This window comes from Lactuca virosa, chromosome 5, assembly GCF_052849685.1.
Source record: "Lactuca virosa cultivar CGN04683 chromosome 5, Lactuca_virosa_CGN04683_v6, whole genome shotgun sequence".
Classification (NCBI taxonomy): Eukaryota; Viridiplantae; Streptophyta; class Magnoliopsida; order Asterales; family Asteraceae; genus Lactuca; species Lactuca virosa.
In genome coordinates, this window is record NC_136430.1 from 268,408,424 (window position 1) to 268,436,084 (window position 27,661).

Consider the following 27,661-nt stretch of genomic DNA (forward strand, 5'->3'; position numbering starts at 1 on the left):
GAGCATCCGGCTATTTGTCCGATTGTCGTTGAAATCCTAGTTATATATTATGTATATCTGGTTATACATTAAACCTCTTACTCAAGTTCAACACCTTTGGGTAGCAAAGGCACCTAGGTAACCTCTCAAGTGAAGTATAATAGGTATAGTTTAGAAACCAACCATAACTTTCATAAAGGAGAACTTAGTTATATCTATCATCTAAACACTTGTACTTTTAGTAAAAAGAAAGGTATATAGAAATCAAAACACGAGATACATCCTCATGACACGGATTTCACCGTTGTCGAGTGGTAACCAGAGTCTCCTGGAGGGAGAGCGGGCATTGTGTGTATAGATCTATACGGGACAGACCATCCCACATCCTGACTACTAGCTACAATCCCGACCGACCAAGCCAAGGGGTGACAAATGTCACATTCATTCCGACGCCAACAGGTCGTCATGTTTACATCTGTCAATCAGTATGGTTACGAGTATCTTTACAATTACCTTATAATTCATGGCTTTAAGGTAATAAGTATTATCACAGTATTTTCTACATATGAAACCATCATAATATATTTTCCTAGTTATACACTAGGCCTCATATTAAACCTTTAAACTGACCTACTTAGGATTAAAGGTTAACTTAGACTCTCCGAGGCGTATTGTTCACTTAATACCGCATGGAGTCTGTATTTCATTCACTTAGACTCTTCGAGGCGTATTGTTCACTTAATACCGCCTGGAGTCTATACTTCATTCCCTTAGACTCTCTGAGGCGTATTGTTCACTTAATATCGCCTGGAGTCTGTATTTCATTCACTTAGACTCTCCGACGCGTATTGTTCACATAATACCGCCTGGAGTCTATACTTCATTCCCTTAGACTCTCCGAGGCGTATTGTTCACTTAATACCGCCTGGAGTCTGTATTTCATTCACTTAGACTCTCCGAGGCGTATTGTTCACTTAATACCGCCTAGAGTCTATACTTCATTCCTTTAGACTCTCTGAGGCGTATGGTTCATTCGATACCACCTGGAGTCTATGTTTTATTCACTTTTAGTCAGCAACGTTACTGCTGAGGTAAAATAGTATTTTCCCTATTACTTTTTCTTGTGATCTTCTCACATATTCCTTAAAGTATAAACTATATTTTGATAATAATAGTTACCTTTGGGGGAAATTACTCCTTAAACATAAAACAATTGGGTCTTGGTAGAAGACTACTTTTATTAGAAAATATAGGATTTTCTGGAAAGAATTCTAATACTCTGTAAACTCAAATCACCATTATCTAGTGAGATTATTTTGAAGAAAAACATGTATTTATATCAATATCATTAAATACTTATGAACTCACCAGCATTAAAATGCTGATACTCGCTTTCAAAATAACTTGTATTCTCACGTCATCAGTAGACAGGTACACTCCGGGAGCTTTTGTGAAGTCAGCCTAGTACCAAGCTGCAGCTTATGTTATTTTCTATATCTGCTTTGATGTTGTTGTTAAATGTAACCTATGTAAAATTATTACTATTAATGCAATGGTTGTTGTACTTTGATTACTATACTGCATATGTTGTGATACTTGACATGACGTCCTCCACCCCAGAACGTTTCCGCCGTTCCAGTTTTGGGGTGTGACAATATTGAGGACACAATGTTTGTATGGATTCGAGCTAGTTAACTCGTTGGTTACAAAGACTGATCTCTGGTTCTCTTTTGCTCTTGATAAATAAGAAGCTTGGAGTCTATCCACAACATCTTAATGATAAATAGATTTATCATTTTTGATTTATGGTGAGATGAGTTGTATATCGATGTATTTATCCTCACTTATGTTTTATTTTATAGCTAACTTCTAAGAATAGATATATCGAAGAAAGGAAATCAATAAATGAGTAATTATTTCGAAATATTTGATTCTACGCAAAATATTTACTGAAACTAAATCTATTGAGAACCTCTGAAAAAGCTTGTATATTCGTTTTCCTTGTTTGACTAAATCTATTGTTGTATTCTTATATTATTATTTTGTACCATTTTGTAAAGGAATTCGATGGTGGAAACTTTAAGTCTAATATGTAACTTTTGACACATCATCATCCCTAAAAGCATACTTCTGTATGTGAAAAAATCTCTCTATGTTTCTCATCAGCGAGACCATCTGCTGAGAACATTGAGTCACCCTTTCACGCTAATTTTCTAGCATTGTCTAAACTCTCAAAGTGAGATTACCTAGTCTAAATAAAAAAATATTGATAGAAAGGCTAGGGTATTTAGTTTTTATTCAATTATCTCTCACCTGACCCTGTCCCTGGAAGCATTCTTGTCGAATGCATCAAGTCCCATGCTCTGCTGAAACATTGAGCAAAACCCAATGGTTTACCCTGATTGCATAGTCATCAGCGTAAGAGTTACTTGTATGGTCCTTAAATGACAAACGCTTGTTCATGTTCCTGACTTCCTAGTATGAGGTATGTCATGGTACCATTATGATTTAATGGTGAATCTTTAATTCTAGATTGCAACTTACTCCATGATACAGAAGTTTAAACCACTTCTTGTTGATAAGTTAACATCAATTATGATTCACGCTGATTCCACCTCAACGTGACTAAAACAATCCATTATTTCCTTAACTTCTTAATAAAACTTGAAGATTCACCGTGATATACCACACACTGATAAAAGTTTGCAATTTTGTGTCGATGGTTAGCCTATGTACCATACTCTGTCACACGCACCAATCCATTCTTTCCCTGATATTTTTATTTAGAATTTTATGATTCAACGTATGATACCAGATGCTGACGAGAATTTGAAAAATCATTGCTGATGGCTACATTTCATTCCGGAATGTATTACACGCAACATACCCCTCTTTCCATTTTTCTTCTAATAAAAGTGATTAATGATTCATCGTATGAAACCACACACTGATGAGATCACAAAATACTATTTCAGTGAATGGTTTTTAAGCCCATACTATCAGTAGACATCACAATCTTACTAGACTACCAGTTGAAACTCTATTATGGTTGAAGTTAGCTGCTGATGTCAAAAGGGGGAGAAAATCTTGGTAAACTGAAAATCTCGCTGAAGTTATCTCGCTACTAGAACTACAGAAAAGCACATTCTAATGGGGATTCAAGTCAAGCTGATTTCAACGTTCTCAGCTCAGCTCAAGCTCATTATCTATTCGTCCTCCTTCTGCTACAATTCATTAATGCTTGATAAGTCAACATTTCAAGCTTATCACCTTCAGCTTATAGTACAGTTATCTGATTGTAATCATTTATATATTAGGTAATAATATAGATAAGTATAGAATAGATCACAAATCCAATATCTTTGTGATAAGATCGGTTCTTAGTATTGATTAGACGCAATCCATTTAATCATGGGATATACATATATAAATTAGTGTGTGTGTGTATATATATATATATATATATATATATATATATATATATATATATATATATATACACATCTAATCTTGTGATTGTGGCTTTGTATCGATCGTCTTTGTGACAAACCCGTCTTCTTGGTGAAGACAAAACCCTTTCTTTGTGAAAAAACAATTTAGAGAACTTTTGTGTTATTTACATTATGTTTATTGTTTTTCTTGTGTCCGGCCTCGACTTTCTGGAAAGTCAGGCACCTCTACACAAACTATGCTATCTTTATTTTCATACAGGGCCACCAATAGCTCAATTTCAGATCCTGATACATCTTTGTGGCCCATGGATGAATTGAAAACTTCGACTTATGAGCCTCGTCTAGAACCGTCAGTTTCACTCCACCAGTAGTCGGAACCCAAACTCTACCACACTGTGTCAACAAACCCCAACTATCTTTGAAGAAGAAAGGAATCTACCCCCTGATCCATTCTGCTTTCCAATTCTCCTTTTTCAATCCCTACACCTGAGCTTTCTTATTAAAATCCAACAAAGGAGAAATGATAACCATCCTCGAACATATATCCCTGAGAGGCGTACTCACTGCCTTACGACTTAGGTCATCGGCCACATCGTTCCCATTTCCAGGGTGGTATAGGATTTCGTAATCATAATCCTGTACCACATCTAACCACCTCCGTTGTCGCATATTCAAATTCACTTGTTCCATCAGGTACCTCAAGCTCTTATGGTCATTGTAGATAGTACACCTAACCCCATACATATATTCCCTCCAAATGTTGAGGGAAAAAACCACAACCCCCAACTCCAAATCATGTGTAGGGTAATTCGTCTCATGAGGCTTCAGCTGCCTCGAAGAGTAAGAAATCTCATGTCCTCTCTGCATAAGAGTAGCTCCCAAACCCGATATAGAGGCATCACAATAAACCGTGAAATCATCCATACCCTCTGGAAGCGAAAGAATTGGGGCCTCAAACAATCTCCGTCTCAGCGTCTCAAAAGCCAACTGCTGATCAGGCCCCCACCAAAAAGTAGCATTCTTCTTCGTCAAGCGGGTTAATGGCACTGCAATCTTGAAGAAATCCCTAATAAATATCCGATAATACCCTGCGAGAACTAGGAAGCTCTGAATCTCATATGGGGTCCTTGGAACTTCCCATCGCATCACGACCTCGATCTTGGCCGGGTCGACCAATATACCCTTTTGGGTGACGATGTGCCCCAAAAACTGCACATCGCACAATCATAACTCACATTTGGAGAATTCAACATACAACCTCTCTCTCCTCAGTGTGTCCAATACCTCTCGCAAGTGTTCCTCATGATGCTCCTTGTTCTATGAGTAGACCAGAATATTATCTATGAATACTATCACCGACCGATCCAACATCGGCCTGCAAACTCGATTTATGAGATCCATTAACGCTCTGGTGCATTGGTGATTCCGAATAGCATCACCGTGAACACTTAATTACCATAACGAGTTCTTAAGGACGTCTTCTACACATCCTCGTCTCTGACCCTCATCTGATGGTAACTTGATCGCAAATATCTTAGAAAACCAAGAGGCACCCTGAAGTTGGTCAAATAAATCATCCATCCTCAAGAGTGGGTAACGATTCTTCACTGTTAGCTTATTCAGCTCCCAGTGATCAATGCACATCCTATATGAACTGTCCTTCTTTTTAAAGAACAGGATCGGTGCCCCCAAGGTGAACTACTCTACCAGATAAATCCCTTGTCTACAGCTCCTGAAGCTGCATAGACAACTCCTACATCTTTGGTGGTGCTAAATGATACGATGCTTTGGCTATTGGGGCCGCACTAGGAACCAGATCATTCTGGAACTCAAGCTACTTTTCGGGAGGCAATACCAAAAAATACTCAGGAAACACATCGATGAAATCCTGAACAACGGGAACCTCACTCAATTCCATCGTTCCCTTGACCCAAGTATCTGCCACATAAGCATTAAACCCATAACAACCCTTCTGAAGATATCTCATGGCCGTCGTAGCTAAACAAAGAGTTGGCACATGCGAAGTTCCTTCGCCAGGAATAATTAGTTCTCCCCCACTTGGGGTTCGAAATCTCACTAGCTATAGCTCATAGTCAATCATGGCCCCACTGGGACTCAACCAACCCATCTCGATTATAACCTTCGATCTCTACCAAGGAATCGGCAACAAATCAATACAGTACCTCTCGCTCAACAGGTTCAGGTGTAAGTCCCAAAATTGCTATGATGTATCAACTGGATTCATTTGATGGTGCGGAATCCCAATCAAGTGATTGATGCAAGATATAAGATTAATAAGAACAAGATAATTAATTTTCAATGCACACTATTATCATTCAATAGTTAGGTACATAAGATGTTGATTACACACTGTTCTCTCTTGGTTCTCTCTAAACTAACGTCCTTGGCATATGGCAGCCCTAGAACGGCCCTTCCTCGCTTCTAACTGATTTTCAAGCCTAAATAACACTATATATACCGAGGCCTAATAACCAAGCCCAAGCCCAAAACCCAAACAAGCCAATATTAATCCTAACCAAAATCACATGTGATTTTGGTCCAAACAACACCAAAACATGGTGTTTTCGGTCCTAAACTGAGAACTCTAAAAGCTTATGAAAAGCAAAGTATAAACCACAATTTATGACCTAACAATCTCCCCCTTGGTTTATAGCTTTCTTTTCACTTACAATAAACCATAATTTAGTCCTAACAATCTACCGCTTGGTTTATTGCTTTCTTTTCTTTTCAGTCTTCCTTGATCTTTGGCTTTCAGCTCTAATCTTCGAATTCTTCACAACTTCAAGATGAACATATGAGTTTCTGCATGAATGACTTCATCTTGAACGGTTGAGCTTTCTTCAAAACTTTTACTTTGAACGCACATTGGGTGTGGAGACTTCTTATAAGGATTCTTGAAAATCAGCTCTTTCAGCTTTGAGAATCTTCAGAGAAAATAACAGAGAGACCAATTCTTCTGGATCACTTCATCAATTTCATAGATAGCAGCAAATTGATTGAGGAGGCTTCAATGCAATCTGTCACATAACTTCAAATACAGCTTCACCTTGCTTCTGGGGTTGAAAATTTGAATGTTGAAAAATAATCTTCACTTCTTGTTCCTTCGAATGCGTATTCTTTAACAATCACCGTTGCGCCTTGAAAAGTAATCATGACTAAAAAGTCCCTGTGGATCACAGAATCATAAAGACCTTTCTCACCGCAGTGGTTCAAGGACCAAGCCTTGGCTGAGATGGAGATTTCTCGCAGTATCTGTGTGAACATGGAGGAACGCACTGCGATTTGTTGAGTATCGGAGAACTACTCGTGGCTAGTTTTGATGTTAGCCCCTGTATATCCTAGATCAAAGATCTCAATACAGTTTTTCAAGTTAAACAAGTTAACTTGGCCCTTGGTGAGACGTTCAGCGATATCTATTTCCCTATTGGGTCGCCCTGGTGCTGTGACAGTTCTTAGGTAAAGAAAGATGGCAAGACCAATTTGACAATTTGTATAGTTCCAGGCTTTCAATTCCTTAAATACAACAGTTCTTATAAAGAAATTGCCTAACTGACATTTTGTACAGTATCACACCAGGTATGAACCATTATCCGTCAATTTCATCGGTGAAAATATCTAGAACATTAAAATGTTCACAGTCAATTCAGAAATGGATTGATTTCGGGTTTTGGGTTTTACTTAGAATCATGGTGACAATAACTTCGAAGATCATGAACACAAAATTTTCGGTAACCATCAGCCGAGTTATTTTATACTCGAACCTCAAGGGGTACTGGTACGTGGAAATGAATTAATGGAGAAAGTTTAGATATGGGTGAAGAATGGTTGGGTGTTTCACATTAGTCATGGTAAAAATGACTTTTGATCATTAACATTTGATGCGAAGACTCCTATTAAGACTGGTATATGTCTCAATGTGGAAGAGTCTATCATTCACATTGGAATCCTCCGTAAGTTCCTTTCCAAGTTTTTTCTTCTTGCTAAAAAAACTCGATACAGTCTCCTTATAGCTCATCTTCTTCTGAATTCACTTTTCAAGACAAATCAAATTTTGAGATAAAAACAAAATAAAAATAAACTTAGCATACAATAGAAATAACTAAGAAAATAAAAATAAAATTAAAAATACACTCAAAAGTAAAAATAAAATAGTTTTTGGATTTTTAATCTTCTGAAAAGGAAATAAAACAGAAATAAACATATTTTTGGATTTTTTTTAAATTTATGATTATTTGTTTTGCAATTCTCCCCCTAAATTTGTGCATATAAGAAAATATGAACAAATTTAAGAAAATCAGAAATAAAATACAAAATGCAAAAAAGAAGAACTTTTGGGATCAAAGTTGTCAGACAATTTAACTTGCCCTTTATCACTAAATCTCATATCATTTTCCAAAAATACTTACGAAAGAAAACATATTTTTGTATTTTAAGTTTTTTGTATTTTGATTTCTCCCACTTGTAAGTCCCCAATTCTCCTAGAAATCAATCAGATTCACTTTGATGGTGCGGAATCCCAATCAAAGTGTATAATGCATTATACAAATCTCATATTGCCCTTTAATACTAAGCTTCATATCACTTCCTAGAATTACTAATTAAAGAAAAAAAATTATGAATTTTAATTAACTAGTATATGTATGTTTTTTAATTTTTTTAATTTCTCCCCCTTAATTTGTGCATGGGGAAGAAAGAAAATAAAAACGCAATTAAAATTTTGTCTGTAAAACGAAATATTTTAAGAAAAACTTAGAAGTATCGAGAAGAAAACTCAAACCGTAATTCAGCAATTGAAGTTGCATCCAGATGATCTGAGAATAGCACGCAGATGCAGCAACATGTTCAGCCGCAGCTGTGTTTCAACTCTGGAACGAAGTTAAGATATTCAACACGCCTATAAACACGATCCCCATTTGTGATCCTTTCTTTCTTCCTTCCCGCAAATGATACATGCTCTCAATTAAAGTTCTCAATGTAATGTAGTTAAGAGATGTCTACTATCATGTGCCTGGAACAGTCACTATCAACAAACCGCAGTCTGATGATATTCCTCCATAGTTGCCCCGACACAGAGTGCGGGATTAGTTGGTCTTTGGAACCCAATCCATTTTGAAGTTGGGTTGACCTTTCTCATCTACGCAAGGTACTCTCTCCCATGACATAGCATGTCTGTCAGACACAGAAGATGAAGAAATGTTAGAATCATTAGATGATTTGGGAATGTGAACCTTTGGGACCCATTTGTAGTCGGGTTTAACCCAGTTCTTGTTTGATCGGATGGATGCCTTATCACTAGCTTTAGAACTTGAAACTGATCGCCAAGATGACTTTGAACTTACTGATCTTGATTTAACTGAGCCATCTCTTGAATTTGGCTTCTTCTCAGTCATTCCCTACTTGTCCTTGGGAGTTTGATTCTTTCCCTTCTTTACATTCCAGTCACCATTGTTTGAACGTGACCTCGAAGGGTTTCTTTTGGAGAATCTCCCTCTTGGCACGTTTTGCTAACCTTGTGCATAGTAAGGAACATATACACGATATGGGCAATTTCTGGCAATGTGATCGGGAGTCCCACAGTTAAAGCAAGTTTGTCTTTTCATATAGATGAGATTATGACTTGGTTCATGTCCAAAAGAATTTTGTTTCAAGGGACTTCCACAAGCACAAGCACAAGCACAAGCACAAGAACATTTAACAGGTTGTTTAACAGACTTTTGTGGCTTGGGTTTTTCCACAGTAGGAGTATCATCAACACAAGCTTTTGAAACACTTTCAGCACTCTCATAATTGATTTTGATCTCCTCACTCCCATCTTGCACTGCTTCTTTATCTACACATGAATTAGAAGCATTAGAATTGTTCGCCTCATCACGAGCTTTTGAATCATTATCAACAGAACAAAAATTATTTGTATTCTGCTCATGCCCATCATGCACTTTGACCTGCTCTGCACATGAGGTAGAAACATTAGTATCATTCACCTCAATGTTCTCAGTTGGGCCAGATTGTTCAGTTTTAACTGAATTTGTTACCGGGGGCTGGCCATATTGTGTAGGTGTGTCTATCTCATTGGTTTCAAGGGGGAGGGTAAAGTTTTCATTGAAGGGTGGTGGAACACTGTGATACCCTAGACCCTTATTCTGATTATCTTTAATTCTTAATTGTTTTTCTGTCATGGACACAACTACCTCACTTGACACGTCAAATTTCTTAAAGTTAAATTCAACATCTTTAAATTTAACTTTTAATGCATCAAGTTTGGCAGTTAATTCGACAATTTTTTGTTGAGCATAATCATAACGAACACACTTTGTGTTGTATTCTTCTGGAAGTTTTCTAAAGTCTTTGATTTTGGCCTCTAATTGAGTTTTAAGGGTTTTTGTCCCTTCCTGAGAGTCTATCCTTCATACCTAAGGTCCTCATTGTCTCTACGTAATATATCAATATGATCACGAAGAAATTTAATTGTATCACTACAGGCTTGAGAACAGGAAGTTTCATTTACCTTTTTTGTGATTGATGAACTCATTATTCACAAAAATAATTTACCAAAAAATAGAACTGATTATGAAGCCAAGAAAAATCCCCTTTGACTTGAAACCTTGAAAGTGAAACTTAAAAAGTCAAACTTAAAAGTCAAAATTGAAAAGTCAAACTTGAAAAGTCAAAGACAAAAGTCAAACTTGAAAGTCAAAACTCAACTCTGAAAGTCAATGGTGAAAATCAAAGATTTTTGTCCAAAAAGAATAACCTTGACCGAAAACAAAAATTTCTAAACCGATAACGAAAATTTCTAGACGAAAACCGAGAATATTTGACAAAAAACAAGAGTATTTGACCAAATACGGGTCTTTCTTATCAAATATGAGGCCTAAGGACCAAAAACGAAATTATTGTATTGAAAATATGGCAATTTGACCAAAAAATAAGTCAAAATGTTGAAAATCTGAGATTTCAGCCGAGGATGCGAGGCCGAAATCTCGAACCGAGAAAAAAGGCTGAAACTCGAACCAAAGAATGTTGAACCGAAGAACAGGACCGAGAATCCGAGGATCCGAACTGAGAATAGGAACCGAGAAGCTAAGACCGAACTCTTGCGAACCGAACACCTGCGAGTCCGAAGTCTTCAGAGCGAGAACCTCGCACCGACCGAGAACTGATGCTGCTGACCGAAGACCGAAGTTGGCTGCCGAGAACATCCTAGGGTTTGACCGAATGCGAGGATATCCGCCTAGATTTCGTAAATTTTGTCCTAAAATGCCCAAAACTTGCCAAAAACACGGGATTTTCAAATTTGTAATGCCAAACTCGATCTAAACTCCAAAAAAATGAAGAACACGAAGAACAATGGCCAAAACTTCATAAAATATAAAACAAAAAAACCTAGAAATCCAAGAAAAAATCCAATAAACTCTTAAAATCTTGCCAATTCGATTGATATCAAAGCTCTGATACCACTTGTAAGTACCAAAATTTCTATGATGTATCAATCGGATTCACTTGATGGTGCGGAATCCCGATCAAGTGAATGATGCAAGATATAAGATGAATAAGAAAAAGATAATTAATCTTAAATGCACACTATTATCATTCAATAGTCGGGTACAGAAGATGTTGATTACACACTGTTCTCTCTTGATTCTCCCTAAACTCACATCCTTGGCATATGGCAGCCCCTAGAACGTCCCTTGCTCACTTCTAACTGATTTTCAAGCCTAAATAACAATATATATACCTAGGCCTAATAACCAAGCCCAAGCCCAAAACCCAAACAAGCCAATATTAAGCCTAACCAAAATCACATTTGATTTTGGTCCAAACTACACCAAACCACGGTGTTTTCGGTCCTAGACCGAGAACTCTAAAAGCTTATGAAAAGCAAAGTATAAACCACAATTTATGACCTAACATCAGGACACACCCACGATGAACCATTGGCTATGAAAGTCCTAATACATGATCAGATATGATATAATCATAAATAAGGAAAACAATAAAGATGTAATAAAATTACATATCGATAACCACATCTGGTGCTGCTCAGGCCTCATTGGTCGTCAACTGAAATGCCCTTCTATTCACCATAGATGCCTCCGCCTTGCCCTGGAGGCCATAGGTAATCCTCAAGGTGGCTGGTGCAGGTGCCGCCACTACCCCCTTGACAACCTCGGACAATCAGCCTTTTATGGCCGATATGGTTACAATGAATATGAATCAATGCACTTCGGGGGAGATCCCAACTCATGTGACCAGTCTGCCTACATCTGTAACAACCTGAACCTGCTGATTGATACGCCCCATTGTACTGCTTGCCGCACATGCCACAGCTCCCCCGACCCTGTTGTCCCTTACAAAGCGAATCAAAAGTCTTAGGCCTCACAACTTGGACCACGACAGTCTGCACCTGCTCTGGCTTGCGCTTCGTCCGAAGCTCCAGCTTCATCTCCCTATCGCGGGCCTTCTCAATCATATCATTCAGGGTGTTGCACCACGAATAGCTCACAAAATCCCTGATGTCATCCCTCAACATGTCATGATATCCATTCTTCTTCATCTCCTCATCCGCAGCGTACTGTAGAACCAACAGCGCCCTCTCACCGAACTTGGCAGTGATCTATGTCACACTCTCAGTGGTCTGAAGAAGGTCCTGAAACTCCCTCGCCAGTTGTTGCACCTCGATCTCTGATGCAAAATCCTTCTGGAATCTCATAACAAACTCCTCCCAAGTCATGGTTGCTACTGCCACAGTCCTTATAGCTCGACCGACCTCATCCCACCAGTCCCGTGCTCGACCCCTCAGCATGCAAGATAAAAACGCTACCTTTACCCTCTCTAGGAAAAAACTTGTACACTAAGCATTCTCCATGTCAGCGATCCAGCATCTGCTAGTGATTGGCTCCTTAGTTCCAAAGAACTCAGGAGCTCCACAAGACTTGAACTCTCGAAATGAGGCGATTCATTCTCCTAACTAACCCACAACAATCTCGACTCGAAAGGCCCTGAGCCACTCATCCATAAGCTCCATAATCTCCTGATTTATGGTACAAACATCACAGGAGTAGCATCCACAATACTGCGAGTGACCTCGACTGCAATGAACTCGCATAGCCTCTCGTTAATCGGTTATGTGCCCAAGCCAGAGCCAGAACCTCCTCCTCGAGTGATCAATACCATACCCAAACTGAAATACAATCATATAAATAATCAGCATAGAACTCGAGGAAACTCTCACTATACAGGTCTCCTTAGAGTCTCCAGGCTCGTCCTTGTCTAAAGTACAGATCTTGTGATTCCATTAGTACTGACCCAATACTACCTTACACACCTACGTGTACCCTCCTCAAAAGTCGTCCTAATTCTTCCAAGTCACCACTAGCATACCAAATCTACTATGGTATTACCTAGGCTCTCCTAGGAATTCTTAATCTGACCACATTTACTATACAAAGAATCTTAATCAATATTGTCGGTTGCCTTATGCATGCAAGTTATACACAAAATGGGATCACATAGACTGTCAGATAATGATTCTACCCTAATTCCATAACCAAACAAGGATCAGGAAATAAGGCTAAATCAATCATTCTAGGACTATATGATCCTAATCGTATACAAATTTCAAAGCATACACTTAGAAATTAACCGAGCCGATATCTATTCCAAGCAATACATTGCATTCGAATCCCCTAGGCTATAAGGCATCATTCAAATCAGGAAATCCTATCATACGATCCTTGAAGGTATCCTTAGCCCTAATCTAGCATGCAACTCACACATCAAGCATACTAATCATAATATATAGGTATGGCTAATTTAGGAACCACTTACTTGATCTCTGCTGATTTCATGCATCGCACCCCTTTTTACTAAGTACAAATATTTTCTTTTTGAAATTCAATTTCTTTTTCTTTTGAAAAGATTATCATTCATCAGTTTAAGTTATGACACATCCGAAAGTGTGTCTGGATCCCTCAAATCAAGGCTCTGATATCAACTTGTAACGAACCAAAATTCATAAGTTAAAATTTCATTTTTCAATTCATCAATCCAAACAATACATGTCTCAAAAGTATTCAAAATACAACTTATTGCAGATATTAGAGTAACAGAGACCACAAAATGCGGAAATATGGGGGGGAGGATGTTATGCCTTCAAGTCGGGCTCTTCCCTTTTGTACCGGAAGTACTGAAACCAAAAACATATATCTAAGCATAACACTTAGCGAGCTTCCCAAAAATATCACATATGCAACACACATATATATAACAGTATATGGTTGTATCAGGTCCGTAACAACCTCGGGTCGGCATCAACCCTATGCAACAACAAATGTTGTATCGGGTCTGTATCAACCCCGAGTCCATATGGCTCCAAGCCCAAATTGGCTCCATGTATATATCATACAATCACCTAAACAATAATAACATTCCTTTATATTTTTAAGGGAAAAAGACCATTTTCCCCTTCCCATTCCTAGCCTAACTAAACAAGTCCAAGAAACATGAATGGCCCAAGGCCCAAATAATGGCCCAATGGGTTATCTGGGAGTATGCCTGGCGTATTCCATATTACGGCCCGCGTACCATCGAGCCTTGGAAGATTTACGGTGTCGAAATCCTCTATGCCCACCGTATAGAGAATTACGCCCAACATAATTCCCTAAAATCAAAAATCTCAAATGAGGTCTTAATGCATTAATTCTTAACATACAAACTTCATATCTAACTCCAGTAACCATCTAAGATTATAAAGTTGTAACCTGTATGTCTTTGCATGGCAAGAACGAAGCTAAAAACCAAAACCCCAACTTAAATCATCATCGAGACTTCCATAACTATTGCATGGGTGAAAACCAAGGACCAAGCTTGCATTTTTATGACACTATACTTCCTAAAACATTTGAAAGGACAACTTAAAAGCTTTGGAGTACTCCATACTCACAAAGATCAAGGTTTTTGGACAAAAAGAGTACAAATCTAAGCTTAAACAAGATCTAAAGGAATATGCTTCAAGATGCACAGTGATGAGAAATTGCGGGAACAAAAGGCTTGAGAACAAACCCTCTTCTTGGATGCTCTTCCTTCACAATCAAGAGTACTAAAAAATCAGTCAAAAGCTTCAAATCTCATTCTCAAAGGCTAGGGTTTTGATTTTAGTGCTTTAGAGGGATGGAGGTTAGAAGTAAGGAGAGGTCTAAAGGTTATTATGTTCTTAAAATAGGGTCTAAACCGTAAAAATTAGGGTTTTCTCCCTGAATCAATACGCCCAGCGTACCTATGCGTATGCCTAACGTACACAACGAAATTGTGATCATCATTTAAACGTCCACGCCCGACGTACCTGTCTCGTACGCCCAGTGTAGGGAACAAATTTGCAAAACTTTAAGGAAGTAAGCCACAATTGAAAATACCTGGAACAGCGGTGTTACATTCCTAACCATAAATTTCGATTCATAGGGTTTTAGTTTTGTATTTTCATAAGTATGTCGCTCTTAGATGTGGAAAAGACATAGATAAAAATTTTGGTTGCATGTAACCTTAAGAATTAAGTGAAATTTCGCATGTACAATTATTTTGTAATCGAAATTCCCCAATAGTGGTATTAAAGCCCTGATTTTCACAGTAATGGTACATAAGGGATGAAATCGAAACAAAAAAAAAAATCTAGATAAATCCAAAACCCTAAATAAAGTTTTGAGGAAGTAGATAATCATAAAATCCACAAATGGTTTAAAATATTAATTAATTAATTAATTCAGATAATTAAATTGAAATCATCATTAGTTTAAAAGATTAATTAATTTATATATTAAAATTTAAACCATGTATTTTTAAAAGTTTTAAAATACACCCTATACATATTTATAAGAGTGTATTATCCTTAATAGATTTGTTATGATGTTTAATTAAAGGTATAACTAAAAGATAATCATAAAATCCACAAATGGTTTAAAATATTAATTAATTAATTAATTCAGATAATTAAATTGAAATCATCATTAGTTTAAAAGATTAATTAATTTATATATTAAAATTTAAACCATGTATTTTTAAAAGTTTTAAAATACACCCTATACATATTTATAAGAGTGTATTACTATATGTATCATTAAAAGACAGTCGAATCAATAATAGATCTCATTTAGGAAGCCACACTATAAGAGAGGTATAAGGAAACAGCCTAAAAATGACTGTTGAATGAGTGTCATTTTCACCCACCGCTTCTTTGTGTGGTGGACGGTAGTTAGCAGAATGAGTTTGATAGGACATAATCACACCAAAAGTATGATGTATAAAGTACTAGAATATTTTACAAAATCCTACTCTAGTTACGTTAGAAAAAATGTAAAATTTTATGTTATTCCATGAAAATGTACATCATTTCTTTGCAAGTCGTTAGTGATGCGTGAGTGGTTAACCAACACACTAATAAGGGAGTACAAAGACGAAATGATGGAACATACTAGAATTTATGGTTGTTGATGGAGCGTGTATAGTTTACCGGCACGTCAATGCGAGACTATAAACGACCTCGAGCATGTCATGCAGATTTGCATGGTTATTCACATCTTATTTGTTATCCTCGATATCCCAATAAAAAATTGAAGAGATCAACCAGAGATTAAACATGTCATTGAATAGTTCGATGAGTCTCAAATGATATATGAATTTCATATTAGATTAAAAATGGTAAAATTGTTTACCTACCTAAAATAAATTCACAATTAGATTACGCCATCCCTCTTCATAATTTCGAATTGTATTATGGATCCTAGCCTTGAATATTAATTTGGATTAAAATATTATGGAAATGAATCAACTAACTAAAATCTTATATGTTGTTTTAGATGTCTGCAAATAGTGATCTCCCTCCTCCTCCTCCTCCAACCATTCACAACCTTACTCTCTTGTCTATTCTCTAAAAAGACAAGCTCACTGGTCCCAACTACATGGACTGGTTATGAAATTTGAAGATGAAATTGAGATAAAAGAACAAAGAATATGTTCTTGAGAATCCAATCCCAAAAATTGACAAAGAATCTACTACTCTAAATGAATTGGTTAAATTAAACAGCATGTTGACGACGCCACTAAGGTCTCTTGAATTATGATTGCGACCATGACACCTAAGCTCCAAAATATATATACAGACTATTTTCCCTATGACATGAACTTGGATCTTTCTAAGATGTTTCTCAAAAAGGCTAGAGAAGAGCGTTATGAAGCTGTCAAGGCACTTATAGCTTGCAAGTTCAAAGATAGAGAATATGTGTGTGCTCATGTGTAGAAAATGTAGAGACACATGGAGAGATTGGAAGAGCTCATTGTGAAGTTTGATAAGGATCTTGCAAGTGATATGGAACTCAAATCCTTGCTCAGTAGTTATAATCAGTTCATTTTGATCTATCATTTGAACAATACTAAGACGAAATTGATTGAGCTTCACAATATGTTGCAAATAGCTGAAGCAAGAATGAAGAAGTCTCATTCCGACAGTGTTGCAATTGCACCAGTCATGGCTATCCAGAAAGGAATGGGTAAGGAGAGAAAGGCCGATTCCCAACCCAAGTGGAAATGGAAAGCCCATATTGGAAAGTCCAGTGGGTCAAAGGGAAAGCCCAATTTCAATACTCCTCCTTTTGTGGACCCAAAAGAGGTTGGGTGCTTTCGATGTCGTCAAAAGGGTAATTAGAGAATAAGCTGCCCCAAGTACTTACATAGGATGTGGTTTCCATATTTGTTATGATCTGCTGGGACCAAAGGAGAGTTAAGAGGTAGAGCATAGGAAGTTGAACCTGATCATGGGAAATAGGTAAAAGTCGGTTGTTAATAGGATTAGGACTTATGGAATTGTGTTTGATACTGTTAGGGTTGATTTAAACATTTGTTGCTATTCTCCATAAATGGCTAGAAACATAATTTCTTTTTGTGCTTTATTTAGACAAGTATTTCGTTATGGTTTTGATAATCACGATGGTACAATTAATGTTTATCGTAATGGTGTATTTATTTTTAAAGCCTATCCTTGTGATGGAGTGTGTGAAGCCATTGTTTGTGTGAATGAATTTGGCAATAATTTTTATAACATTTATTCTTCTAATAGTTTAGAAAAATCATGCTTATGACATTGTCTTCTTAGGCACATCAACAAGAAATACATAGCCTAACTCCAAAAGGATGGTGTCTTTGAATCATTTGACCTCAGATTAGATGATGAATATGAGTCTTGTTTGTTGGGAAAGATGAATAAATCACCTTTCACCGGTACTTATGAAAGAGGTGAAGATTTGTTATCTATTCTGGTGTATGTGACCCGTTCAGATCTGCCACAAGGAATTGTAATCGCTAATACGTGACATTTATTTATGATTATAGTAGATATAGGTATATCTACTTAATTAAGCATAAATCAGAAACCTTTGAGAAGTTCAAAGGGTTTAATCATGAAGTAGAGAATCAATTAGGTAATAAGATAAATATACTTCGATCTAATAGAGTTGGAGAGTATCTTTAGGGGTGGAATTGTTACAATACCAATCATTTTTTCACTAACCCGTGTACCATACCAATTATAGTTGGTATAAAAATTTTGCTACCACTTACGTACTAAGTATATTTGGTACCAACTTGTTGGCTACCAATAAGTTCGGTTGGTACATGTTGGTAATGGTATATACCAACGTGTATGGGGGTTTTGTGGATGATGATGGTCGTGTTCTTGAGCATTGTGACACTTGAATCAGGGTTTTTTGAATGAGAGTTTTATAATGGCTGAGATTGAAATTTTGACCCAAAATGATTTTATAAATTTCTACCATGAGTTTATATGTTTAAGCGGTAAAGGAAATTTAGACACGCCAACATAAATTTAAAATTTTAAACTTTACTAATACGGTAAATATTAATATCAAAGCTCGTCATATATATATATATATATATATATATATATATATATATATATATATATATATATATATATATATATATATAGAATTGGGTAGTATGGTACTACCGTGGTATTGAAAACTTTATACCATTATCGTACCATGATCGAACAATTGGTATGGTACTACCAACCAAACATGTTGGTTACCAAACATATTGGTTACCTACATTTTTGGTTCGGTTGGTAACATGTTGGTTGCTTTTCCGTTGTACATATTTTACAGCCCTAAGTATCTTAGTATCGAGTTGAATGACTATCTAAAGGAAAGTGGAAATGTTTCACAACTGACACCTCCTATGACACCTCAGCTTAATGGTGCAGCTGAGAGGTATAATCAGAACTTTCTAGACATGGTTCGTTCCATGATGAGTCGAGCTTCACTCCCTATATCGTTCCAGGCTTATGCTGTAGAAACAACAACCCATATTCTAAATCTTGTTCCTACCAAGAAGGTTGCCTAAACATCTCATGAGATGTGTACATGGTAACCTCCCTCGGTCGCACATATCAAGTTCTGGGGTTGTGTGGTTCTTGTTAGACGCAAGACCCAAGAAAAACTTGAACCTAAAGCCGAGAGATGTATTTTCATTGGTTACCCACAAAACTTCTTTAGATAATTGTTCTACAAACCTAGTGAAAATTTGGTATTTATAGCTCGAAGGGGAGTCTTTCGTGAGAGAGAGAGAGAGAGAGATAATTTCCAAAGAGTACAGTGGGATTACGATTGATCTTGAAAAAATTCAGGAGTTATTTAATGCAGGAACCTTTGATGACACTAACTCTCAACATGAGACCGAACCTATTGAGCCCATTGACAATTCATTACCTCTTCGTCGATCCAACATAGTTTGCTCACCACCTTCATTCTATGGTTTCCATATAAGTGTAGAAGGGGTATGTTTATCAGTGATGATACACTAGTAAATTTGAATGAGATGGATAACTACAAGGAAGAGATGATAGGCCATGAGCCAGCTAAATAAAAAGAGGCAATGGAGAGCGATATCCAATGCATCTACGATAACGAAGTGTGGACCTTAGTTGATCAAGCACCTGGTTGAAAGACTGTAGGTTGCAAATGGATCTTTATGAAGAAGACATACATGACTGGTAATATACAGACCTTCAAGTCAAGGCTAGTTGCAAAGGGTTTTACTCAAACCAATGGGATTAAATATTATTAGACTTTCACCAGTTGCTAAGATTAAGTCAATTAGGGTAATGCTTGGCATAACTGCAAATAGATGTCAAAATGATTTCCTTAACGGGAAACTGGTTGAGGATGTTTACATGGCTCAACCAAAAACCTTTATGCATGCCAAATTCCCCAATAAGGTGTGGAAGCTTGAGTAGTCCATATATGGACTGAAACAAGCATCTCGTAGCTGGAATCTTTACTTCCATGAAAAGGTCAAAGAGTTAGGATTTTATAAAAGTGAGGGTGAGTCTTGCATGTATGTTAGAGCTAATAGGATTATGATGACCTTTATAGTCTTTTATGTGGATGACATAAACCTAATAGGAAACAATTTTCCAACTTTGCAAGAAGTCAAGTCTTAGCTTGGGAAATGTTTTTCTATGAAGGATCTAGGAAAGGCTACATACATTCTTGGAATAAGAATCTATAGGAACATGCATAAATGCTTACTAGGACTTAGCCAGAGTACATAGTTGGATAAAATATTAAAACATTTCAATATAGAGAATTCCAAGAAAGGGTATTTGCCCATACAACATACTTTTTAGTTGAGCAAGGCTCAATGTCCTAATATTGATAAGGAAATAGATACCATGAGTCGAGTCACGTATGCTTCGGCTATAGGATCAACCACGTATGCTATGACATGTACTCAACCTGATGTGGCTTATGCTTTGAGCATGGCTAGTAGATATCAGGAAAATCATGGTTTAGCTTATTGGACTATAGTGAGGAACATTCTTAGTTTTTGGTGGAAAAGATGTGCTTAAAATAAGTGGATATAGTGACGCCAGTTTTCAAACATATCGAGATAATAGTTATTCTCAGTCTAGTTGGGTTTCCTATTTAATGGTGGAGCGGTAACTTGGAAGAGTTCCAAGCAACAAACGGTGGTTAACTCTACATGTGAATCAAAGTACATCACATCAAGCGAGGCAACAAAGGAGACAATGTGGTTAAAGAATTTTGAAGGAGATCTTGGAGTTGGTCCATCAATCTAAGAACCAATATAGATTTTTTACGACAACGAGGGTGCGATGGCTTTGACTAAAGAACCTAAGGATCATGGTAGATCCAGGCAAATCGAGAGAAAATACCACTACATTAGGCATAAAGTAGAAGAAAGTGCACTCCTGGTAAATCATGTGTTATTAGAAGAGAATCATGTCGATCCTCTCAGAAAGGGATTAAGCAAAGTCAAGAACTTTGAGCATGCTAGGAGCATGGGAGTTAGAGATGATATTAGATTCTAAATTTTAGTAGTTAGTTGGTATTTTGAAATAATGATCAATAATAAATTGTAATTAAATGGTGATTTTTTAAATAGAGATTTATTTATGTTCAAAGTGTGTGATACCATTTTTCGGTTAATTTATTCTTGTGTTTTACTTTACATGTTTTACTTCCAGAATGTTAATTTATTTGAAATACCACTGTCAGTCATGCTTTCGGAGTAAGTATGGATTTAAGACCATCGAGAATCATTTGTACATTGTCCATATGGATTGGACATAGCATAGGGATTGCTGCAAAATTCATGAGTACTTAGAAAATAGGGATTTTGAGTATTGGTTAAACCCGCACTTAGAGATTACTTCATGGATTTAATCACGAGTAACTCTAACATGATAATATCTTCTATTCTTAAAATGGAGATATATAAGTCATATTTTGCAAATCAGTTGTGCATTTATTTACTCCAATGCATCTCGTATCTGGGTATTATAATGTTTAATTTCATGCATGATTTGGTGAGTAAAATGTATGATTATAAATTCAAGGTTTATTCATTCATTTTTCCATAACGGTAAAAGCGATATCTTTGGCCCCCTCGGTGATTTGATGTTGACATTGTAGTGTTGGGATCAGCCGGGACTAAACTAATGTGATTAATTATTAGTTTGACGAAGTCATCACAAATCGGTAAACAAAATCATGGATAGTGAGATTGATTTAAATCCACATCTCATCTTCATACGATATCAGGAAGAACGAAGGAATAACTTGATATGTTTTATTGGTTACAAATAAAAAATATGTGGCGAAAAAACTTAACCCTAAGTTCACAGGAAATCTATTGGATCTAAGTTTTAACTATTTATTTGCAACAAACAATTGAAAATGACGAACCCTAGGAGTGCCCTACTAATTTTGAAAATCACAAAGGGTTTTAGAGTTTACGTACATTTTGATTATTGTAGCTAATAATCAACAATTCCTTCTTCAGAAAGTAAGCACCAGAACTCTCGTGCCTCTAATGGTTTCTACCCAAACTGTAGAAATGGAAGACTAGAGAGGGGAGAGGAGAGGGGATGGAAATTTTCGGCTCTAAGGCTCTTATAGGAGTGACCAAAATAATGAACCTCATATGGGGTTTATATAGGTGAGTAAGGAGTCTTGGATAAGGCAGGTTTTCTTAGATAACCCTTATCCATTTTCTTGCTCCCTAAGGTTTCCAAGAAGCCCTAGGAACCTCCTCAACCATCCCCCTCATGTGGGAAGGTTCTTGAATCCTTCAGTGCTCAACTTTTAAACATTGTCACATTTAGTCCCTAAAGTTTTAATTAATCCAATTATTTCCAGTTACTTTATGATTAATTATAAATTAAATAACACTATTTCTAATTAATATATTATTCTCATAATATATATTAATAGATTATTCATTCCTATTTATTAATCTTATAATAAACCAATAAATCAACCTTTCTCTTCAAAAAAAAATGTCATTCTGACAATTACTAGGTTTGAGGGAAACCCAAAAGGACTCTGCCTTTAATTCAAGTATATACAAATTTAGTTATTGTCTTAGACACCTAGTCCAACATAACTGATCACTTATATTAGGACCAACATCTAATCAGAGTTTCACAGTGGCTTTGGAAAACACTATTTGCTTGTTATTCACAGTTGTACTTGCAATCGTAGTCAGCGACTTATCCAAGTGGAAGACTATTGGATTAAGGTATCTAAAGTCCTAACTAAATAGGTATGATGTTGAAGAATAAAAGTAAAGTCCTGTTTTGGGTTGGCGTCATAACCAAGAAATGGCTTGGATTAATTATAAAAGAGAGATATATGATTTGTTAATATATTATATGATTTATGAATTAATTAGGAGTAGTAATATTTAATTAAGAATTAATCATAATTAATTTAGAATTAATTCTGGTTTAATTAGAATTAATTAAAGGTGAAAGGACTGAGTTGTAATTGTTTAATAGTTGAATAATGGAGTGGATCTATAAACTTCCATAGAGTGGACGATTTTGAGACCTATGGATCGGGTTTCAAGAAGCCTCTAAAGGAAAAATAAGGAACTAGATAACTACTAGATTTAAATACTATTATTTTGAATTCAAGTATAGGGCTTCTTGGATCCTTTGGCAGCTATAAATAGGGCCTTGACCCCTTGTATTTTGGGATTACCTTTTCCAAGGGCAAACTCTAAAAATCCTCCCTCTCTCCCTTTTTCCCTCTAAATCCTAGCGTTTCTTGTGTTGTGGGTGTGCAACAATAGAGGCTCGCATACATTTGGAACTAGGTTTTCCAAGGAGACAATAAGGTTTTGATTAGCTTGATTGACATCAACAAATGTATGTATCCATAACCATGAATTTTGATTCATAGGGTTTTAGTTTTGTATTTTCATAAATATGTTGCTATTAGATTTGAAAAAGACATAATCACATTTAGTTTGCATGTACCCTTAAGATTTAAGTGAAATTATGCATGTATTATTACTTTGTAACCTAAATTCCCCAATATTTATATCCACAAAATCGTCATCATAGGAACTACAACATTCCTTAACTATATTTTGCTAAATAGAAATACATAATTTTAAGCAATTTCATGCTTTATTTCACCTACTCATCTCATAAAATTCACATTTTTTGAAAACATACCTATTACGAAAAATAGGTGTTACATAGTAAGTGATTTAACACTTCCATGAGTATTAGTAGATTGTCTATAGTGATTTGGCATAGCATATAGATCGCACTAACACTCACGGTTACTTAATAGAGATTTAATATTAGAACTAGGGATGAGCAACGGGCTGAAAGATCTACATGCGAAAGAGTCATTGTAGAATGATATTGCTAGATAATATATGATCCTAAAGAGTCACACTAACAACAACTTGATGTAAATATATTATATATAAGAATTTGACTCTTAATATATATATATATATATATATATATATATATATATATATATTGTAATCAATTGGAAATTATTTATTTCATGGAAATTTTAATTTTCAATGATAAGTATCAAAATATATCATAAGGTATGATTTATTATTTCATGTACGTCGTTTTGGACCAAAAGAGTTTTTGTCTTATATGAATTTATATGTTTTCTAATTTATAAAAATTAGAAGGGTTTTTATAGAAAAACTAGCTTCTTCTTCTTATTAAATATTCAAGGAGACCATAAAGAGAAAATAAGACATGATTGCATTTATTTAATCATAAAGTCATGTTTTTACATTTGTAGCCTTTTGTTTCTAGCCAATGACCATTGTGTTGTTGCGTGTATTGATTTGTTGAAAAATGGTTGTATTACTTATTTATTCATATGGTATGTAATAATTAAATAGATTAGTTTTCTTTGTTTGTTTTTAAAGTAATAGATTAGTTTGAGGAATAATTTATTTTGTACAAATATGTAACAAGAAATGAAGATGTAGCCATTTTGGAAGATCAAAAGGTGATTTTCGAAACTTTAAAGTACGTAGGAGTTGTTGCAACCTTTTCTGCAAATTGTTGCTAAAAGTGTTGATGTTGACAGATTCCCTTGGAGCTGCTCGTCCTAATGCAACATTTTCTGAAAGGTGTTGCATGTTGCTGAATTATTACCTTCAAGATGCCTTTCAACTTTTTGCAAGCAAATGAGTGTTTTCTCAAGTGTAAGCTTATAGAACAACATTAATAGAAATCTTTTGGTCCCTTTAAAAGTCTCTTTAGGAATGGACTGACATTTTTTATGGCTCACAAAATGTCATTAGATGGTTAGTTTATCCACATATGTTTTTGCATGTTTATGTTGTTTCATATTTATGTTGTTATTAGTATGTTATGGTTGATAAATTAGTTTTTCAAATGCAAAATAACATTTGAACATAAATAAAAATCACAAAGGATTTTTATTTTAATGAAATTTACTTTTTAACATCAGATGGTAAAAATAATTTTAAATAAAACAAGCTTTATTTATTATAACTAGAAACCGGTAAAACTTCGAGATTAAATTTATATAATTTTAAAATTCAGATTTTTAAACTTATCAAACTCCAAACCTTAATTTGTAAAAGAAAGTTTTATTAAAAAGGTTTACAAATGTTCAAAAGCGTTGTAATGTAAAACTTAATACTAGCGATTAAAATTTGATTGCGTCAATTATAAAAAACCACAAATCTATGCAATCCATTTTGAAGAACACTCACACATCTTTTATATACACTAGTGGCATAAAGGATACCTAACCACTTAGTGTTTTCTTTTCATGGTTGTTGGGTCAAAAAATATGGTTTATACTTTGCTTTTCTAGGCAATTGTATTTTTTAGTCTAGGACTGTAAACATCCTTGGTGTTTGCGGTTAGATGTGTTAACAAGTGTGTTCACGGCCAGGTTGTGTTTATGGCCGTGAACTGGTTCACGGCCGTGAACCTGTTCATGGCCCATGTTCCGTATAAATAGATGTAAGGCTAGGAGAGAGTGTACTGCTAGAGGAGCTTAAGTGTGTGTATTCTAAGGTGTTCTAGAGAGAGAAACTAGAGAGAAGAATAGTGTGTGTCTGAATCTCTTGTAAGGATCTTCATTCATATCATCAATACATTAGATTCATCTTATTCTTTTTCTCCTTCTTCTCTATTTTGATCCAATTGATTGGGATTCCGCACCATCAATTGGATCTGATTGATACACAAGCAGATTTGGGACTTACAATGGTCGAGGTATATTCGAGGTTTCTATAACCAAGTTATAGGCCGATTACACAAGGTTTTTTGAAGGTTCGCTTGATCAGATACAAACAAGTATAAGCACAAAGAAAAGATGATATAAAAGAACAGAAGAACAAAAGACCAACGATGATCACAAAGATGGTTTTTCACTAAGAAAAATGTTCTAACAAAGAGAACGGGTGCTCAAAGAAGTCATAAATACAATTACGCCACAAACTAGGGCTTAACCCTAATGCAATACTATATACTAATACAATAAACAAAAATCATTTATTTAAGCGATGTAATCTAATCTACGTATAGTCTGATCCTAATCACTAAGATTACGCATCAGATATATATTCTATAAATACAAAGATATCTATAATTACAAAGTGTCTAACCAACTATTATAGAAAAGGTATCGGACAATTATACAAAAGGTCACGTTGTCGATGATACCATGTTGACGTTGGCACTGGCGATGACGCTGGTGTTGATGGACAATGTGTGAATGATGTTAGACTTATTAGATCATAAGTTCTGACCTTGAAATCTCCCTATATCTGATGATGTTAAAACTAAACATCATAGGGTTCATCAGGTGAATCTTTATAAAAAATTTCAGCGTCTTTCCAAATTTCGGGCTTTATCCACTTAAATTCATCAATTTGAAGATCTTCTTGTTGAGAGAAAAACTTTGAAGAACACTTGAAAAAACGTTAGTACAATATAATAAGTTGCGGATTAAGTTATTCTCAAGGATCATGTTAGCTCAACAATAATAAGTTAGAAATGTTAGATTGTTAGTTGCAGAAATGTAAAGGAAATATAAATGACAACAAGTTATATCAAGTAGACACCAAGTTGATTCATAACGAGGTTTGCAATCAAACACAAGTTAGTAAATGTGAATAACTTAAGGTGAAAAGGAACTCGGTTTATCAGAAGATAATAGATAGAGATGAATGATCTTTCTATTGCAATAATAGTTCAGAAAGATCGTAAAGGTATATCATTAGATGAAGTGGGATCCTATATTTATAGAGTCCCGAAAAGTTACATATTGAAATAAACAACTATTAAACTACTGACTGCAGTGACCATCTAAGATTCACTGGATAAGACAAAGCTAAACGTTAAGTCAGTAATGTAATAAACTAGTCTTCATGTGTTGATCACCTCTTCGGTTCAACCTCCAATTGCGGTTGACAAAAGACAAAAACAAACTCCGGTTGACATCTTTACTTCGGTACTTTAGCAAGACAAAAGATTCTTTGGTAGTGGATTCTCCTACGGTATCACTATCATCATGAGGTTGCGGTTCGTTAGCTGAAAGAGGGTCACTTTTTGTTTCAACAATTTCCCCCAAAGTGACCTCTTCAACTTTTTTTTCTTTTGCTTGTTCAACTTTAGGAACCGGATGAGAATCCACCAGAATTTTCTTACCTCAAACAGCCAATGGATTCTTCTAGTTATTTTAAACTTGACTTCATCTGTTGTGTGCTTTGATCTTTGCACTGAAGCTATAGTGTTATTCAGTTGCTTCTTGGTCAACCGATGGACCGCAGTCATGGGAATAAAGTACTTGGGACCATCTTGAGCTTTCTTGTAAACAACTCCTAGCTCTGGGTAGTTTGTTGCACCAAGTGACATCTCTTGGAATCCTTCAGTGTGGGTTGGTACAGGCTCGAAGTCAGGTAAGTTAAACTTCTTGGCAAGGATTGGATGTATTTCAGCGTCAATTTTTCCGGAGTCACATACCAAAGCCTTGAGGAATTCACAAGCTCTTTCACATGCAATCTTCATCTTAGGGTATTTTTCAGCCTTGACCTGAAACACCCTAGAAATCAGAAATATCTCCTTTGGGTTCATGCACACAAAATTCGCTTGAGTTCTTATGTACTCATCTCCTCTTCTGGTCAGGGTATATCGAAGAAATTTAGTTTTATGAATTTTCTTATTTTGTAGTTATTTACCCCGTCTGGTCTATTATTGGACCAAATTTTCTCAAAATCAGAACCATTCTTATCATGAACAAGATTCAATCGTTCAAACTCCAGGCGGAGTCTTTGATCATCCGGAAGGCTGAGATCAAATTGTTCGA